This window comes from Castor canadensis, chromosome 7, assembly GCF_047511655.1.
Source record: "Castor canadensis chromosome 7, mCasCan1.hap1v2, whole genome shotgun sequence".
NCBI classification, from domain to species: Eukaryota; Metazoa; Chordata; class Mammalia; order Rodentia; family Castoridae; genus Castor; species Castor canadensis.
In genome coordinates this window covers 110,440,171-110,459,137 of record NC_133392.1, presented here as the reverse complement: position 1 = coordinate 110,459,137, position 18,967 = coordinate 110,440,171, and the positions used below count along the sequence as shown (strand labels likewise).

Here is an 18,967-nt window from a genome sequence, read left to right as displayed (position 1 = left end):
CTGTTGCATGGATCAGTACTTCAGGCTTTCATGGCTCAATAATACTCCATTGTGTGGCTATACCCCATTTCGTTTGTTTTGTTTTGGGTGGTTAGGTTTCTTCTACTTTTTGCCCAGTCAAAATAATGCTATGACTGTTATTCCTGTACAAGTTTTTGTGGGGTGTATGTTTTCAATCTCTTGGTTATATACCTTGGAGTAGAATTCATAGGGCATATGATAATTCTGTGTTTAATTTTCTGAGGAACTGAGAACTGTAAAGTTCTTTTTCGAAGGGGCTGTGCTATTTTATATATGCAGAAAGAAAGTAAAAGAGCGAACTGAGAGAACAACTCAAGTGGTAGAGCCTCTGCCTAGCATCTGTGAGGCCCTGAGTTCAAACCCCAGTACCAAAAAGTAAAAAAATAAAGCAAAAGGGTTTGAATTTCCCCACATCTTCTCTAACACTTTTCTTTCTTTCTTTTTCTGTCTTCTTTCTTTCTTCCTTTCTTTCTTTTTTTTTCTTTCTTTCTCTCCTTCTCCCTCCCTCCCTTCCTCCTGTCCTTCCTTCCTTCCTTCCTCAGCCAGTCTAGTTAGTATAAAGTGATCTTATTGTGCTTGTTATTTGCATTTTTCTAATAATGTTAAACATCTTTTCATGCACTTATTGGCCATTTGTCTATCTTTGGGGAAATGTCTGGTCAGATTCTTTGCCTGCTATTTATTTGAAATTTTTGTCTTTTTTAAATTTTTGAGTTGTAAGTGTTCTTTACGTATTTCAGATATACAGCCTTGTCAAATACATGATTTACAAATATTTTCTTTCATACTATGGATTTTTTTTTCAATTTCATGGTAGTATCCTTTAAAACATGAATGTTTATGATGTTTAAGTCAAATTTATTTTTTTTTCCCCTTTTGGTTATTTAGACTTTTGACAAACTATTGTGTAATCTGAGGTCACAAAGATTTACTCCCACATTTTCTGCTGATAATTTAATGTTATAATTTTAGCTCTCACATTTAGGCTTTCAGTTCATTTTAAGTTGATTCTTGTATATGGTATATATTTAGAGTTCAGATTCATCCTTTTGCCTATGGATAGCCAGTTGTCCTAACACCATTCACATTATTGAAAAGACTATTCTTTTTCCTTCCACTGGTCTTGGCACCCTTTAAAACCAATTGACCATAAATAAATGTTTATTTCTGAAGTCTACATTCTACTCTGTTGAACTGTATTTCCCTGCTTATGACAGTTTCACACAGTCTTGATTGCTGTAGGTTTGCAGTAAGTTTTGAAATCAGCAAATGTGAGCTTTTTCCTGTCAGTCAGTGTTCCACTGGGTAAATGGAACTAGTGCAGTTTTATACATACACATATGTAAAGAGGTGTGTTGCAGAGAACTGGTTTCTGTGATTGTGTGGACCGCCATGCCAACTCCAAATCCACAAGGCAGCGTCAGGGCAAGCAGCCTAGGGGCCCTTGGGCTGTTGCTCACGCTGCTCTCCACAGGTAGGAGACTCAAGTTGACTCTCAGGGTCCTTCAACTGATTGAACCAGGCCCATCTAGATTATCAAGGATGACCTCCTACAATTAGTCATTTGATCGTGGATGTTAACTTAACCTATAAAATGCTTTCAGAGCAACACCTTCCCTAGTGTTTGACTGAATAACTAGGGAATATGCCTTGCCAAGTTGACACATAAAACTGACTATCATATCTTTACATGTCATTCTTCTTTTCCAAGAATTATTCCCCTATTCTGGGTCCCTTGCGTTTCCATGTAGATTTTTTTAGACTGGTTTATAATCTCTGCCAAAAAGTCACACAGAATTTTGATACCGATTGCATTTGGGAATTATTAGCACTTAAGCAATATTGTATCTTCTAATCCCTAAAGAGTAAGGTATTGTTCCATTTGCTTAATTTTAAAATAATGTTTATTAGCTTCGGTGTACAACTCCTGCTCCTTTAAAAAAAAATCCTAACTAGTCATTATTTTTCATACTATTGTAAACGGAATTACTTTCTTAGTTTCATTTTCTGTTTACTTGTTGTACTCTGTAAAGATACAGTCAATTTTTCAATACTGATCTTGCATCCTGTACCTTTTCCAGATGTACACTTGAATTTGTCCATTATCTCTAAGAATTTGTATGTGCAGGGTGGAAGTTTCCCTAGGGTTTCCATTTATAAGATCATGGCATTTGCAAATAGAGATTATTTTACCTCTGCCTTTGCAATGCAATGGCTTTTATTTCGTTTTCTTTCCCTGGCTGGGACCATGCATATAATGTTGAGTAGAAGTGGTGAGAGTGGTCTTCTTATCCAAAGGGCAAAGGTTTCACTCTCTCTGTTGAGAATGATGTTAAGCTATGGGGTTTTCACAGATGCCCTTTACCAGGTTGAGAAAAAGTTGCCTCCTATTCCTATTTTTCGTGGCTTTCATTATGAAAGGGTGTTAGATTTCGTCAGTGCTTCTTCTGTGTCTATGGAGATCATCATGGGATTTTGCTAGACATTTGTTGTGTTAGTGTGGCATGGCGTGTTTATGTTGATTGATTTTTGTATGTTAAACCAAGCTTATGTTTTTGGAATAATTCCCACTTGACCATGGTAGATAATTCCTTGATATATGTTGCTGGATTCTGTTTGCTAGTATTTTCTTAAGGATTGCTGTGACTATGTTTATAAAAGACATTGGTCTGTAGTTTTCTTTTGACATCTTTGTCTAGTTACTATATTAGATAATGTTGAACTCAGAATGAATTAGGAAGTATTTCCTTGTCTTCTACTTTTTTTTTTAGAACAGTTGTGAAAGAATTCCGTTATTTCATGTAAATGGTTTGCTATAATTCATTTGGTATTAAGTCTTTTGCCAGTTTTCAAGGCTACACAGAATTCAAGTAATAGAGGTAGAAATAGGCAAGTTAAAATGCTATGAAACTCTTCCTGACAAATTCCAACCGCTTTTCTATCTATTCTCTCACCTGTCTATGAGAAGTCCTAGGATAAAGCCTAGTAATATAATTAGTATTGAACATATTTAAGTTGCTATTTCTTTCATCTCCTCAGATCTCCTCCTATAGATTTGTCTGTTGAAGGCATGTTTTTGAAACGTGTCTATCTCATAATGACATTGAGAAGACTAAGGACTAAGATGCATACATAATAGGTAACACTGCCCTGTACATCTTCAGAGCTTAACGATGCTAACACTGTCAACATCATTACTGTTCAGCAGAGGTGATGCCTTCTTTCCAGCCAGAGTCTTTCTTCCCAACAGTGTTCCCTGCTGTGAACCAGAGACCTTGAAACCTTTATTTCCTTTCCTTTCATGGTCTTTGGCTAAAGTCCCTTTCAACAGAAAAAGTAACTAGTTTTTATTGACTTCTTCCCCTCTTTTATCTGTTTCCAAGTCTCAGGCCACAGTGAAAAAGTATAGCTGGGTGCTAGCTCATCCCAGGAAGTGATAATATAACTTTCGGCCCAACATAAACTCAAGGATAACTTTCAACACAACTATTTGGGCAGTTCAGGGATGGGGCATCACGTAGAAAGGGGACCAAAATGTCACTCAGCAGCTGGGCCAGGCCATGGGGTTTATTACGTTCAGTGACGTAATAAACCTCAGTGTCTTCTTCAAACTGCCCTAGACTTAGCACTCAGCAAAGTAGGGATAGATGACAGGAATGTGAAGAGATTAGATAAAAAGGATTTCCCAATCCCAGGAGGAGAGAGCCAAGAGTCCAGAAGGTTGAAAAGTCAAGCTTTTATGTCCCAATCCGCCCCCATCACTCAGCAATCCCCACTGTACAAATAAGGTGTGGAAAGCTTCTAATTAAAGCAATACTTGTGAATATTGGCAAGGCATCTCTTTGTGTGAAGAGCACATTGAGGACTATGCTTCTAGGACTATGCTTTCTGAAAGCTTGCCCACTGGGGATGAGCTTCTCTGTTGTGACCGTATTTCCACACCTAGCATACAGCAGATGCTCAACAAATGTGGGTTCATTTGAACAGTGAAAGTCTTGGTCTTGAAAGCTTTTTTCCACATTTAGCAATGTTTCATTCATTTGTTCAACACATTTTTATCAAGTTCTTTCTATAGTCCCAGCCTATGATTAAGCTGTTTTTAAATCATAGGAGTGTCCATATCAAAACCAATCTAAAAGAACTCATTCTACAGGATGTACACTTTCTCTTCCTGCATTTATGAGTTTTGACATATGCATCTACCATAGCTTGCAGAACAAGTGATGCTCAAGAAATGGAGAAATCTCTACCCCCAGCCCTGGCCCTAGGTAAACTGAAAGACCCAAATGAGTCAGTATGGTTTAAAGCAGTGCTTCTCAAGTTGTGACATGCATCTAAACCACCTGGGGACATTGTTAAAGTGCAGATGCTGAAAGCACAGGTCTGGATGGGGCCTGAGTCTCTACCCTTCTGATATCCTCACAGGTTGGTGGTACCACTGGCTCACCCACTTTGAGAAGCAAGGGTGTGACTAGAAGGAATGCAGGTGGGTTCTTGCCCACTTGTCATTCATTAGCCAGTAACCCTGGGCAAATTGCTCACCTTCTCTGGGTCCCAAGTTTCTTTATTTGAAGACTAAGGAACTTGGAGTCAATGTCTTCTAAGATTTCCTTTAATTATATATATATATATATATATATATATATATATATATATATATTTTTTTTTTTTTTTTTTTTTTAGTACTGAGGCTTAAACTCAGGACCTACACCTTGGGCCACTCCACAAGCCCTTTTTCGTGAAGGGCTTTTTTTTTGTTTTTTTTTAAATATGGAACGCTTCACGAATTTGCTTGTCATCCTTGCGCAGGGGCCATGCTAATCTCCTCTGTATCGTTCCAAGTTTAGTATATGTGCTGCTGAAGCGAGTACAAGGGTTTTTTAGAGATAGGGGCTCACAAACTATTTGCCTGAATTGGCTTTGAACCATGATCCTCCTGATCTCTGCCTCCTGAGCAGCTAGGATTATAGGCATGAGCCACCAGTGCCCAGCTCCTCTAATTAAATTTAATGACTATTTGAAACTCAGGGTGCTCAATGAACCTCTGTTATAGTAAGACCCTGTCACCATTCTGAATTTCATGCAATTTTCCCCTGGGTCTTTTTCCCTGCCCTGCCATATTAATAGTCCCCTTTTATCTGTCATGACCTCCTGTCCTGTCCATTCTAAACAAGATCACGTCCAGTTAGATTCAGTCAGTGAGAAAGATTTATGGAGCATGGCCACACAGGAACACCACCCTCTGATTCTGAAGTGGTGTGGTATTCACTCCATCTGGGTGAAGGGGAAATGTCCACTTGTTTGGCTGTCATTAGCAGGCTCTGTTGCCTCACGTGAAATTAAGCAGCATTTCCAGCCCAACTTTTTTCACTAGACTCCTGCTTTATGGGCTGAGTGCCTTCGTTTGAAGGTGAACAAGAGGATGGTAGCAAGAGGCAGTATGGTGTGCTGTTAGAGGGCTCCTCCTTAAGTCTCCATGCAGGTGTTTGTAAAGTGTTGATCAATGACCTGACTGTTGGACTGACAGTCCTTGGAGGCTGATGGGAAAATGAGGACACTATTTTGCATGTGTGACTTTTGAACACAGGTTCATTACTGATTAATCACATCTTGCACCCTCTTAGAGCTTTCTATGGGAAACAAATGATCTAGCTAGTGTGAATAATTTTGATGGTATTAAAGGATAACTGAGCATGATGGTCAATATTTTGCCAAAATGTTGTACATTAACTGACTTTGTTGCCTAATGCTGTAGTTTGTATCTGGAATGTCCCCAAAAGGTGCACGTATTGAAGGCTTGTTCCTGTTTGGAGGTAGAGGAGCCTTAGGAGGTGGAGCCTAGTGAGAGGAAGTTAGGTAATTAGGGGTGTTCTCTTAAAGGGGATATTCTCTTCCCACTTCCTTTGCCACATACTCTAGCCCTGACGTACTGTTACCACAGGCCCAGAGCATCAGGGCCAAGTGACCATGAACTGAAACTCTGAAACCGTGAACCAATGCCTTCCCTCATTTTAAGTTCATTATCTTAGCTTCTATGGCTGAAGTCTAGAATTGAATTGAAAAAAACCCAGATTAACAGGAGAAAAAGCACACAAATTTTATTTGACGTTAATGTTTATATATGACAAAGGAGTTTCATAGGAAGAAGTGAAAGTACCAAAGATGCGGTTAGGCTTAGGAGTTTCTATGCCATTTTAACAAAGACTGATAACATTGTGGAGCTGTGACAAGACACAGGTAAATAAAGGGATTTCAGCAGGGATGCTGGACTGTTAGCAAGAATAGCCACCTCTTCATAGTGTGGGGAAGGCAGTTTTCTCACAGGTAATTTATGCCATGATTTTAACTAAAAAGAAAGAGAGAGAAGAGTCCATACTGCATCTTTTTTCAATTGCCTTCAGCTCAAAATAATTATGCCAGAGTTTTGTAACTTGGGTTGGCATATTTTGATCCCCTTCAACTTTTTCAGTATAACGTTCAGGTTTCTTCGCTCTTTTTTAAGTCTCTAGGACAGTGTCAGTGAAAATTTTATCTCATTAGTTTTCTGTCTTTCTCTGTTCTTCTCGTACACACTCACATGTACACACACACATACATTCACACATGCTCCATGTTCTGTTGTCTAGGGCCATGCTTATGGACTCAATATGTAGGTTGGAATCACTCAGAGAGCTTTGTAAATTACCCATACCCAGGCTCCACTCCTAATGAATTAAATCAGAATCTGATCTTATATTTCTTCTGATCTTGTAGCTACCTAGTGTCTTTGATTACTTGGTTCTTTAGTTTGCTGCCTAGCAAAATGGATAAATGATCATGCCAGTGCTCGCTCTTATCACAAGTACTTTGAAATTGTACAGAAGAGGTGTTCTGAGTGTTCCAAGTCTAAACTTCAATATGTATAAACTCTTCGAGGCTAAAAACAGATACAACAAACTTGTGGAAATTTTCTTCTTGGAACTCTAAGGACAGAATTTGGTAACTGTGATAAACACTGAGTGCAAGGCATCTTTGTAAATTTTTGCACAAGTTACCCTCAGTGAATCTTTTTGACTTAGGCACTATTAGTTCCCTGCTTTACAGATGAAATAATTCATTCAAAAAACTCAGCTAGCAAAAGCTAGGGCCTTGATTTCAGCCCAGGCAGGTGGACTGCAACACTCATTCTCTTACACATCACCTTTCCATGTTATGGTAGGTGATCAGTGGATAAACTCTTACACAGGCTCCACATTTAGTCACCTTAAGTATTCAACTGCTGTAAGGGCTCACAATACTCAAATGTGAGCCCATTTGCTTTCAAATGTCCTTATGAAGCAATTTTATTACAGTCAATGGAACAGTAGATGATGATATGCAATGCAGAGGTCCAGAGATCTTGGGCACAGGTTCTTTGTCCTCCCAGAATTGGATTGCACAAGCCCCCTCTGTCTTCAAGTCTCACCGGGACTCTAAGAAGTCCAAAGTTAGTTCGCCTCTTACAGTGAGCAGGTCACATTACATTGCAGCTCTGTGATAAACCTCAAATAGTGAAACCCCAAGACTTCACTGAAACCAGGTGCAAATCACAAATCCAATTATTATTACTAATGAATGCTGGTAGTCCCAGCCATCCTACCCCAAACAACTTGCTTTTATGGAGTATCATTTATCTTTGGTAAATACATTCCACAATGCCTACCAATAGCCAGTGGTCTTGGATTGGATCAGGCCAGCTGAGATTAACCTATGCTATTTAACTGTCTTGGCCTTGTTTGTAAGTCAGGAACCTACTCCTAGAATTTGGACAATGGTGAAGTAACCCAGATACAAATACTTGCCATTGAGATGGGAAGTGTTCTATAAATAATGGAATAGCTATCATGGGTCAGTCTTTACAAACATCTATTACCTAAACAGGTGGCCTGGTGTTTTTATGGCCATTGTGCGATGCCCTTCCCCTCCACTAATCATTTCAAGACTGACCGGACAGCTGTCCTTTCTGCTCATATGAATCCCAACTTTCAAGGCCATTAAAATATACCATGATGAATGTTATGATGCTTACCCTTGTCCCTAGAGCACTACAAGCTCCATAAAGTAACTGAAAACCCAGGAGTAATCACATTTTTAAAAAAGTTAGGAGAAAGAAGTAAAATTAATTTTAATATATATTTTATTAACTCAATATGACCAACCTATTAACATTGCAACATGAAATCAATGTAAAATTTTTACCCAGCTTTATTGAGGGATAATTGAGAAGTCAAAATTACACATAATAGAGTTACACAGTGGGATGTTTTGAAATATATACAGATGGAGAAGTGATTTCTATAAAGAAATGTCCTATTTTCCAAGTCTTCAGAATCTAGTGTGTATTTTATATTTATACAGCACATCTTAATTTGGGTGTAAAATTGTCATCAGAAATACTTGATCTAGGGCTGGGGATGTGGCTCAAGTGGCAGAAAGCCTTCCTAACAAGTGTGAGGCCCTGAATTCAACCTCCAATACCACCAGACATAGAGAGAAACAGAAGAAAAACACTTGATCTGTACTTATGTTGTACAAAATTAACATTTAAAAACATAAATCCATGTTACCATTAAACTCAAGGTTTTCCAGTAACTAAATTGAGTACCAAAATATTTTTCTTTAATATTCATATCTGCAATAACAAAACTGGTTATAATTTTTAGAACAATTGATTTGACTTTGAATCACAAGTAAATTAGTTTCCAGACTCTAAATAAATTCACTAGACCTTGGGTCAATTTAACATTGTTTATACCAAATTTGAAGGTATAAGGCATAAGTTGAAAAGCAGCACTAAATTTATCAATATCAACAAGGCATTTATCACTTTTTTTTGTAGTTTTTGTAGCCAGTTTACAAAATGCTATCAATCACAATTAAAATCATCTGTGTAGTGATTCATGCCAAATGTCTAAATACCGTGTTGTGAAAAGCCTCAGTCACAACCCACATCCCACACTGTCTAGCTAGGTTAGATAAGTTTCTCCATTCCTTAGAGCTACAAGTTTAGCTTGTCTGTTCACAGTGGGAACATTCATGGGAAAATTTAAATCATATTTCCATTTTTGTCTTTGGTTATTGAGTATCTGGCAAGCATCCCTTGATTTCAAGAAAATCTTGAAGGCTGGCATTGGTGGTACATGCCTATAGTCCCAGCATTTAGGAGCCAAGGCAGTAGGATCCCAAGTTCAGGACCCTGTCTCCAAAAAAAAAAAAAAGAAAAAAAGCTTGAATTGGAATTAATGTTTTGGTAAATCTTTGTAAAACTCTTCCATGATTTAATCAAAAAGCACTTGCAAAGAACACAAAACCATTAAATCCACTGCCTTTGACTCCTCTCAATATTTCTAAAAACTGGCACCAATGGTTTTTATGTGCCTATATGAAATGATTTTTTATTTTTTGGCAGTGCTGAAGATTAACTCAAGGCCTCATGCTCGTCAGGCAGGCACTCTACCTTCTGAGGGTCTTCCTCTGTTCCCTGCACTGGCCTGGATCATCCACCTATTGCTGCTTCCCTGCATCTCTGGGGAGGGAGGGCACATGCACTGTTGCCCAGCCATTGATTGAGATGGGGCCCTGAGAACTTTTTGCCCAGGCTGGCCTTGAACCTTGATCCTCCAGATCTCTGCCTCCCAAGTAGGCAGGATTATAGGTTTAAGTTACCACCTCTGGCCTATGAAAAGATGATGATGATATGACACTTTACATAAGTCTGTTTCAGAAAACTGAGCATGGATATATTTCAATACGAATCATGTACTAGAACAAAGCAATAAAGGTACCATCAGTATTGTTTTAGAATTCTCTTGTCTAAATTTTTAACCTAATGGTTAGAGTACCAAATGTCATGATAGAAACTGTTTCTTTTCATAGCTAGCAAAAATTCTTTGACAGATACTTAAGGTGAAAACAATACCTCTTCCAATAATTTAATTTTATAGGGTACAAATTACACTTCTTTGTGAGTTTGGAAGCCCTTTAAGGTAAAACATACCCAAAATATCCATTTTTCAGTTTCTCTTATGCCCCTTGTAAAGCTAAAGAAAAGTACCCCTAATTTTTCAAGTTTTAAATCAGTTAACCTTCAGATTTGTTAGAAAGGTTTATATTTCCATGTATATTTTTTGTCGGGGGGAGGAGTTGTACTCGGGTTTGAACTCAGAGCCTCATGCTTGCTAGGCAGGCGCTGTACCACTTGAACCATTCTTCCAGCTCTGGTTTATATTCTATATACTATCCATACCTAAAATAATAATTTCTCTGACCATGTATTAATCTAAAAACCCAGATTCCATTAAAATTGTGTAAACCTTTTTTCCTAGGGCCTTTAGTCCTGAGGTCAAGTGATAAAGTTCATTAATTCTTTAAGAGGGGAATTTAAAAATATATAAAACCACTTTGCGTTGTGGTTTCAATATGAAATGCCTCCTACATCCCTACCTGGTGGTGCTATTTTTGGAGGTTCTGGAAATTTTAGGAGGTGGGGCCTAGCTGGAGGAAGTAGGTCACTGCCAGTGCATTCTTGGGGGGTATCTTGTTCCTGGCCCTTTCCTGTCTCTCTGCTTCCTATCTGCTCTGAGGTGAACAGCTCTTCTCCACCATGATGTCCTACCCAAATACGTGAGGTCAAGTGACCTGGCCTGAACCCTCTGAAACTGTGTGAGCCGAAATAAATCTTTCCTCCCTTAAGCTGTTTATGTCAGGTGTTTTGGTCATAGTGGTGAAAAACTAACTGATACACAATGTGTTTGCTAAAAATGTCTCTTTTATTATCTTTAATTTTGCCTTTTACACAACACACAACTTTTTTTTGTGTGGCCCTACTGAGTTGATACTTTATTAAAGTCTCTTTTTCCATTGCTCTCCTGTTTCAGGGAAACTCCCTTCGCCTAAACACTGGACTCGTAACTTCTCCAGAATAGTACATTTGAATCAGTTTTCTGTTTAGGGCTAAAAATAGAAATTTAGAAACAGGAGTGGTGGTCTGAAGGATTTCAAGGCAGCATTCGTAGGCTACGTTTCCCCTTGAATGAAATCTATATATTTATGTGTGTCTGCACGCGCGTGTGATTGTTTGCATGATTGCCGATTGAAGAGAAAGGGTAAATTACCAAGAGAAACACAACAAAGTTACAAAGTAAAATGTTATTCTTTTAGATCAGGGTATATTTTGAAACAGTCCACTGCTGTAGCAGGCAGATCTTGCTCAGGTTCATGACCGTGTGAGGAGACAGACAGGGCAAGACGGTGCAGCCAGTGCATCCTAGGAGCCAGGCGGCTCCAAACAGCTGTGAGTACCTGACTTTCCTGGGAAATTTTCCTTTATCATTATCATTATCATTATTACTGTTATTACTCTGGGAAAATACACATCAGGTAAAACTTGCCATTTTAACCGTGCACATTCTGGCAGGCCACCACTGCTGCTATCTAATTGCAGAGAAATTTTTTTTAACCCCAGAAAGAAATCCTGTACCCATTTGGTGGTTTCTCTACCCCTCCTCCTGCCCCAGCCTCCAGCAACCACTAAGTACTTTTTGTCTTTGGATCTTCCTATTCTGGACTTCTAACTGGTGCTACCCACTTGACATTGTTCTAGCAGAGGAGAGAGTCTGCCTCCTTCAGGCCAGGACCCTGTTGAAGGGATTCCCTTCTCCACTCACCTGCCATGTTGTTCTTCCCTATTTCACTCTACCTTGTGGTCCATGTTTGGTTCTCAGTGCAGGACCCCACATCTTTGTAACCTCTGCCTCAGCACAAAGGGGGCACTTGCTTAATACCTAAACACTGAATGAGTGAGTGACAGAAAATTCCAGAGTAGCTCAAAGGCTGGTAAGGACTGTGTGAGATGAGATGTGCCCTTCACTACTGGCATTGGGCACATAAGGTCTCCATAGAGGTCCATGGTATTCCTTCTGTTAGGAACTTCTATTAGGGGGTCAGCTCTCTGTGACTTCTTTTAGAGTTGCTCTATGTAAATGGCCTGCTAAGGGTCTTTGGAGGCTGTGCATTACCAGGGAATATGGCCAATTTCCAAGAAAGAAGGGATCTGGTGCAGGGCCTGAGTAAGCCCTCCCAGTTCTCACTATCACCAGGGAGTTGGAAGTGGGATTAATGAAGTGCTACAGAGTGACCGCCAGTTCATTTATAGGCTGCTTTCCCACTATTGTGTAGCAGATGAGACATGGGGAACCGTGAGTGCAGGGGCAAAGTAGGATATTGTTAGCTGGGGCCAATATAAACATGTTTGTGGGGAGCGCAGAACAAAGGCCTCAAGGCCTGATGTTGACAGAAACCATGTTAGTGTTTGAGGCATGACTTCACTCTAGTAAAAATTATAGTTCCCCTAGGCTTGCCAAGGAATGGGTGAGCAGCGATTATCCGTACCTACATATGCCAGGAGCCTCAGGGGTGCAGTCAACCTGCATGCGACCCTGACCCAGCTGGTGAATGCCCTCCTGGCATGGCTGGGGGAAGAGCATGGTCTGTGGTCTTCACCTCAGAGTCAGAATTAGATCAAGTCTGAAGTCCAGCTCTGCTAGACACCAGCTTGATCTGGGAGCCCGAGTTTTCCCAAATGTAAATTCAGATAACTGCCCCACAAAGTAGTTGTAATGAATGAGTAAGATAACTAAGATAAGCAGGATTTGAAGGAAACACTGAATTAACCAGTGCCTTGCAGGCTCTTCTGTGCTCTGCCCTCACCAACCTCAGAAGCACTGCAGTTCCAGGTCCATGTCTCGTGTCGCCACCCCACATTTGGTCTGGTTTATTACCTCCTCTGTGGCTATCTGTTGTATCCCACTAGGTATTCAAAGATTGCCGAGCTAAGAGCAGGTCCGGGAACCCCAAGAAAATACTGTTCACTTAGGGTTTGATTCTCACCCAACTGCTCCTCTGCCTGGTCTTTCCCTCCCCCTCTCTAGCTTTATTTTCCCTGTTTTCTTTATGACGAATGAACCTGTGAAGCTTTGAAAGGCACAGGGGAACTTCCACAAACCCTGCAAGGAAATTCTCATCCAGTCAGCTGAAGCATAACTTCAAGTTCATGAACTCCTGGCCCAAAGAACAGGACTTGGTGAAGCTTACCAATTTGCCACCCAGCCACCTTCCCTGAAAGTTTCCACTGGAAATCCCCCAGCTTGATTTTGAGTGCTTGACTCTGTAATCTTGGAGACATTCAGCATACACCCCACAATTAAGACGGTGCAACTCTGAGAAGTGTTTCTTAAGAGAAAGTTCGATGCAATTAGATCATTTGAAGATGGATTAACCCGTCATCTGCACAATATTAGGAAAACTCACATTGTCAAATGACAGGGCATCTTTGAAGAGTTCTGAAGGAAAGCCACTAATGATCTCTACACTGGGTTTCCCCGTTCCCAAAGGGTTAACCCAACATTGGGGGATGGAAAACGCTGTGTCAGATTTGTGAGCTCTGCTTTGTAGTCCTGCCCCAGGCTGGGCTCACTTCTCTGGAGGTCAGGTTAATAAGAGTTCTACTGTTGCTTGGCAGTTCCTAATGGGGTTACAGCCAGGCTGCATGACCACTGAGGAGCAGATATCATTCAGGTGCCGAGGAATTTGATTCAGGAAGGCTGTTCTTGCTTGCTCAATGGCCATTCATCCTTCTTTTGACAGGAGCAGCTTGCTTTTCCTTTGGGGGAAGTCACCTCCTGCCCACTCTCAGTCCAGGTAGTGCTGACTCTTAGCCAAATCAGAGTGGGCACATGACCAACCTGGTCCAATTGGTGTTTTTGAGGATACAACCATACCCCAGAGCCACTGGACTTGTCAGTACAGGAGCCTAGAAGTACCTTTTCCACCACCCCTACTTTTTTTTTAGCTTTTACCAGGTGGAATAAGTTTGTTAACTATTTAAAGAATTAAATATTGTGGAGTATAACTAAGTGAGATAGGAGGTCAAGCGGGGGAGAAATTAATGTGAATGCACAGACTTCCCGGCAAGGCTAAACTTGAACTAGGTCCTAAGGATGGTGAGGATTGGGTGAGAGGAAGGGAACACAGTACTCATAAGCCATTGGAATGGAAAATCTTCTAGGAGACAAGAAACAGTGAGTGGATTTTGACAGGTAGATACAGGGAAGGCACTGGAGGATGAGAAGTTTGAAGCTATCTGGATAGTGAGTTCTCCAGTGTGGGCTTATAGACAGAGAGGGGGGTCCACACCAGATTGTGCTACTGTTTAGGCAGGTCCACAGCACGGTGCTTCACCTGTACTAAGATAGGCCTGTACAGGCTAGGGGAAGGGCCACCAAAAATGGCTGTGCCACTCGACTGACAATTATTTGATCTGTGGATCTCCATCTGCAAAACAGACACAATTAGCATCTTGTTTGTGAGGATACAATGAGATATCATATGTGGGAGTGCTCAGGGTGGTACCTGGAGCATGGTAGTAACAGGAGATGGTTGAGTGCTTATTGCTGTCCCCAGTGTGCTAAGCTTGTGTCACACATAGCCTCATTTGCTTGTACTTAAAAAAATGTTTGCTAAATCTATTTGGAGTAATGTTATCATCCTTCTACTAATCAAACAATAGACCTTCTATCAGAGCTCAAATTTCCTGTCCAATTAGATCTGAGTATATTATCAGAGTATTCAAGTTCTAATTTGTAAATCCCCATCCTAAGATATTTTAAATTTAATAAATCACATTTCAGAATATTTAGAGAATAGATTTAGTAAAATATGCACATCACTTCTCCACCTGACCATGTTTTCCTAATGCAGAGGAGTCAATCACAGAGTGATCTTGGGCAAGTTCCTTTAGTTTCTCTCAGCCTTCGTTTCCCATCCATCCCATAAGGGATGTTACTAAAAGCCTCTTCTTTGAGTTTTGTTAAGAGGGTTAAGTGAGATAATTCATGCTCTATAGATAACATTGCACATAGTGCTCACTCAATAATTTTTTCTTACTATCTTTCTGTGTGTTTCCTTCTGGTTGCCATAATCACTGATGGACAATTGTTTTCTTCTTTTTTCCACTTCACCCTGCATCTTAGATATTTCTATAAGAGCACGATCTCCTATCATGCATTTCTAATGTGTGTGTTCTCCAAATGGATCAATTTGCTTTTGGTTTTTATTTTTTTTGTTCTGGTAATACTAGGGTTTGAGCTCAGGGACTTGAGCTGCTAGGCAGGTGCTCTGCCATTTGAGGCATGTCCTACCCCTTTTTGCCTTAGTTATTTTTCAAACAGGGTCTTGCATTCTTGCTCAGGCCTACCTGGATCCTCTTATTTATGCTTACCTTGTAGATGGGATGAGAGGCACATGTCACTACACCCATCTTTTATTGGTTGAGGTGGAGTCTTGTGAACTTTCTGCTTGGATTACCCTTGAACTCCTGATCTCTGCCTCCCAACTATCTAGGATTACAGGTGTGAGCCACTACACCAGGCTTGTTTTGTTTTTTAAACATTTACATATAATGCTGGTGCACTTCTTTGTGCTTAGGACTCTTTCTCGGAGTTTGAGTTTCAGTGCACCTGTTTCTTTGAGTCCAGATTGTGGATCTCTCACACCCTTTCAGAAAGAGATGAGAATGCACAACACTTACATGGACAAGGGCCTCTGACAAATTGTGGGTTATGCGAGCTCCGTGGGCTGCCACAGAACACACGACTGTCATTTTCCCATCGGTGTATTTCTTCCCATGTGCTATTCTGGGCCTCATCTTGCAGGAGATTTTATTGTGGACCCTCCTGCTAGCTTGGTCTCCCTACTCTTTGCTCACAGAGCAAGAATCCCACACCTTTGAGCTGGAAATTATTCCTCTGGTCTCACTGGATCTTATCTCTTGGAGTGGCAAGGACTCTCCAGAAACAATTTGAGATTGTCTTTCTGTTGCAAATCAAGCCCCAACCTCTTATTTGGGTCTTAGAGTAAGAGTTCCTGGAGTGCTTTGAAATCGGACCCTCCTAAACACACCTGGAGTCACCAGTAAGCCTGGCCCACGGATTCCTTGGTTGATGGGCACACAAAGCTAAGGGCAAAGGTGAGCTTTTCATTTCTTCTGTAGGTCCTACAATGCCTTTGAAATCTTTATGATGGGCTCCTTCAGGGCCCATGCAAACAGCTTGAGGAAATCCTAAAATTTTGTTTTCTCCTCATAAGCATCCAGGTGAAAGGAAAGACCTCGACATGCCTTACTGGTAGAAAGAAATTTGCCAGGGTTTAGAGAAGGCCAACAAGATGAAGTGGCACACAGCCATGAGCGCAGTATTTGGAGAAATGGCTTACTAGTGCTGATGGTCTTCTGGAACTCTCAGACCTCATGTGCACTTGTAAGCCAACTACTTATCAGATTTCCAAAGGCCTGCTGGTAACTATGTACCTACTCTGAGTTTTTTGAAACAGCACAGAACAACTAGAACAAATATTTCTTTGGTTTTGCCCAAATTCCATCAGGTAAATTTAAATTTTTTTCATTCTCATGCTAATTAGAAGCTTTAGTTGTTAGTTGTATTTTGATATGTTATAGCTTAACAAATATTGGTTAGCTTATGTCTTGCAAATTATTATGTACTTTCTGTACAAGTATCAATATGGACAGTCAAGCCTGTTGAGAGTACCATATGAGGGGGACTAAGGTAGAAAGAAGAATAATAATGGAGATGAATCAATTTGGGTATAATACATACATATATGGAAATATCACAATGAAACTCCCTGTATAACCATCATAAACAAACAAAAATGTCTTTTTTTTTTTCAAAATGAAAGACAGGAAAGTCCTGTCTGGGGAATGGTACCAGTGGGAGTGGAGAAGGCATAAGGAAAGAGTGAAAGAGGGCGAATATGGTGAAAGTACTCTGTATCCTTGTATGAAAATGGAACAATGAAACCTGTTGAAACTGTTCTAAGAATGGGGGTGGAGGAGATAAAGGAGAGAGGTGGAGGATGAGAATCTAACTAAGATATATTGTGAGCACTTTTGTAAATGTCACAATGTACTCCTGGTACAATTATAATATAACACACCAATAAAAAAAATCCAATCTGTAATCTGCCATCTAATGGGGAAGGTTGAGTCACTGGCACTATTTTGATTAGCTGATTTGTCTGGGCTTACTTTTACTGTGTTATTTCGAGTTTCTGTTTATCATCTTTGTGCATTATTTTTCTCTTTTTATTAGTGCTTTTGGGAGTGAAAACTTAAAAATATTTCTTTTCTCTGATGCACTTAGAAGTGATGTGTTCTTTTAATTCTGTTAATTGTCACTCTTAACTTTTAAAATACACGTTTGATTTTAAATAAATACGTATGTTTTTTGTTCCATCAAAAACCTAGACGTACAACTGGGTGCCAGCCCACCTGTAATACTAGCTACTCAGGAGGCAGAGATCAGGAGGATAAGCAGTTCAAAGCCAGCCTAGGCAAATAGTTCTTGAAACCCCATCTCAAAAAATTCCCAACCCATAAAAGGGCTGGTGGAGTTCATCAAGTAGTAGAGTGCCCTGAGTTCAAATCCCAGTACTGCCAAACAAACCAAAAATCCCAAAAACTAGAAGTACAGACTGTTTTAATTATATCATTACTAATGTTTTCTAAAATCAATTTAACAGAAATACAGTTGTGTTTAAAATGAATCATTATATTTGAACACATTTCAAAACCATTTATTATTTTAAAAACATTGGGAAAATAATTTTTTGTGTTAATTGAGGTCATTTTGAAAGCCTTATGACCTTCAGCAAAGTGATTAATCACTAATTGGTTGTTTAGAAGATATGTGGTCTGAAATAGTTTCCTTATTATAAAATAGAAATAATACATCCACTTCATAGGATTGTTATAAGGAATAAAAGACACAACAGGCAAAGCATGGAGAACAGAGGCAAGGTCACTGGCACCTAATAAGGTTCAATACATGAATATTTTCCCATTATAAACTGCACATTTGTATATTCACAAAAAATATTTCAAGCAGGTTCTTTAGAGGCAGAAGATACAAAATTTCAAAATGGATTCTTTTAGTGGAAAGATTGGCACGCAGCTCTTTGTTGTTACTTAAAACAGTCATCTCTAGCATCAGAACGAAATGTCCACTAAATTCATCTCCCTTTCATAAGTACTGAGCGGCAATTTTCTGAGCACCTCACACCTGGCCTGACCTGTCCTTTCTCCCTGGACCTGTGTGGCCAAAGGAACCCCAGGCCCTGAGGGCAAAAGTGCAGCTGAGCCTGTCTGGAAAGAGAGGAGCTGCTGGCAAGTCCTCTGATCCTTGCTCAGGGCCCTGCTCTGTGAGTGGTGCCATCAATGCTGCCTTTGTTCCACCTGAGAGGCTGGCTGTGCGGGCAGCCTCAGACCACAAAGCACAGACAGCATCAAACCGACCCAGGGATTCACTGAAGCCCCCAAGTTGCAGCATGGTGGTTACCTCAACTGAAGAAGCTACCTCAGGGAACATCTACTCACTCCCCTTCTGGCATTCTTAGCCACTTCCAATTACATGGAGAGAAATCAAAAGTTTCAAATGTGATATCACTGCTTATCAGAATAGAACCAGAATGTCCCTGTTAACTATAGACACAAGAATTGCCTTGTATTTATGTAGTCACTCGCTCATTCATCAGATAAATAAGATCCTACTGTGAAATAGTAGGTGCCAGGGACATATAAAGGAAAAGAAGGTATCCCTACCCTTAACTATCTGGTGGACTTGTGGAGAAGTTGTCACCTGCTAAGACAATAGAACATATGCTAGGTACTATAAAGGTCACCTAGACAAAAGGAAGCAGACTCTACCTAAGAGGCTAGTATAATAATAGCTACAGTTCGTCAGGCATTTTCTGTGCCACTCACTATGCAAAGCAGTTGATGTATGTTTTCTCATGTCATTCTTAAAGCACACCAAAGAAACTGGCAGAGGAAATGGCATCTGGGTATCTTAAAGCA

The 18,967-nt window shown here is 40.1% G+C and overlaps 1 protein-coding gene and 1 non-coding gene across 2 annotated transcripts in view; one reads left to right on the top strand and one right to left on the bottom strand.

Moving 5' to 3' along the window:
- Ror1 (receptor tyrosine kinase like orphan receptor 1) overlaps nucleotides 1–18,967 on the top strand; it is a 355,481-nt gene that overhangs the window by 242,135 nt on the left and 94,379 nt on the right. The window lies entirely within an intron of this gene.
- LOC141425151 (U6 spliceosomal RNA) lies at nucleotides 4,786–4,892 on the bottom strand. Its single transcript, XR_012450243.1, has one exon. It is a non-coding gene; the product is annotated as a U6 spliceosomal RNA (small nuclear RNA).